The 1,261-nt window shown below is 35.1% G+C and overlaps 1 protein-coding gene and 1 long non-coding RNA gene across 16 annotated transcripts in view; one reads left to right on the top strand and one right to left on the bottom strand.

The window, feature by feature from the left end:
- The window catches only part of COL25A1 (collagen type XXV alpha 1 chain), a 523,210-nt gene that overhangs the window by 441,927 nt on the left and 80,022 nt on the right, over positions 1 to 1,261 (top strand). The window lies entirely within an intron of this gene.
- Positions 1 to 1,261, bottom strand: part of LOC108289792 — a 6,898-nt gene that overhangs the window by 2,826 nt on the left and 2,811 nt on the right. The window contains exon 3 of one of the 2 annotated variants that reach the window (XR_001819316.2): positions 529 to 564. The exons of the other annotated variant lie outside the window; for it this stretch is intronic. This is a non-coding gene — a long non-coding RNA (uncharacterized LOC108289792). Of the gene's footprint in view, positions 1 to 528; positions 565 to 1,261 lie in introns of those variants that run through there. 2 annotated transcript variants of the gene reach the window in all.

Below are 1,261 nucleotides of genomic sequence, written 5' to 3'. Positions count from 1 at the left end.
AAAAAAAAAAAAAAAAAAAAAAAAAAAAAAATTTCACATGGCAACCGAAAAGGCTTAAAGTTCTACTTCCTTAGCTATAGTTGCTCCTTTAAAATCAGCTTCTTATTTTAAAAAGCTTTTTTATATTCTAGAACTACTTAATAGGGGTTAACATAATGCAAATACATTTTCCTTTTGTTGTTCTCATCTTCCAAAGTTTTGAATCAATCTCTGTTGTACATTAGTCCATTCTGAAGTCAGCATTCCTAGGCCAGGCACAGTGGCTCACGCCTATAATCCCAGCACTTTGGGAGGCCAAGGTGGGCAGATCACTTGAGGTCAGGAGTTCGAAACCAGCCTGGCTAACATGGTGAAACCCTGTCTTCTTATTTTATTTTATTTTTTTTATAGTTATACTGTGTTCAGAGAAACCCTGTCTTTACAAAAAATACAAAAATATTAACCAGTTGTGATCTCAGCCGCTCAGGAGGCTGAGACAGGAGGATCTCTTGAACGCAGGAGGCAGAGGTTGCAGTGAGCTGAGATCACGCCACTGCTCTCCAGCCTGGGCAACACAGCAAGATTCTGTCTCAAAAAAAAGAAAAATAAACTTAGCATTCCTACTTCTAGTGTGAGAGTTGTGTATACTGTTTTATGAAGGTTCTGCTTCAAGTGTGAGTTATGTGAAATCATATGATTTTAGGATAGATGTGAAATTATTGAGTTCTCAGAGGTCATGTGATATCATATATAATATTTTATGAATATTTTGGTATAATTAATAGCCATGAAAGCTATGTCTTTTTGATTGGCATTCAGCAATTTTAGTTCTGGCTTTTTGCTTGATGTTTCTAGATTAGTATCACAAAAGTTCAGATATGTCCTTTTAATAGATTTTTAGTCTTTGACTTCTTTGGTAAAGTGCACTCTGTGACAACAGTTTACTAAAGAGTTAAAGTCACTTCCTTATCATTTGACATGTAGCAAAAATGACTTCACAAATTAATAGGTGGTTTCATATTATAGAGTTAAATTATGGCATTCCTTCGTTAACAGCCACACTTAAAAAAAAGATGGCATTTTACAAATAATGGGAAGATAACAATTTTAAAACAAATAAGAAAGTGGTATTTAGTGTTAATTAAAAAGAACCTTGTAGCATTATAAATAAAGGAGAAGGCATTTAAAAGGAGAGGTTTTAGGAAGGGCTGAAGCAGTTTCTGCAGCAAGTGCTTGTAGGCTATCAGGGTACCAGCTCCTGTCACAGGAACCTGTGTGCTTT

Source organism: Cebus imitator, unplaced genomic scaffold (genome assembly GCF_001604975.1).
Source record: "Cebus imitator isolate Cc_AM_T3 unplaced genomic scaffold, Cebus_imitator-1.0 Scaffold17, whole genome shotgun sequence".
Taxonomy (NCBI): domain Eukaryota; kingdom Metazoa; phylum Chordata; class Mammalia; order Primates; family Cebidae; genus Cebus; species Cebus imitator.
This window is presented reverse-complemented; position numbering and strand designations above follow the sequence as displayed.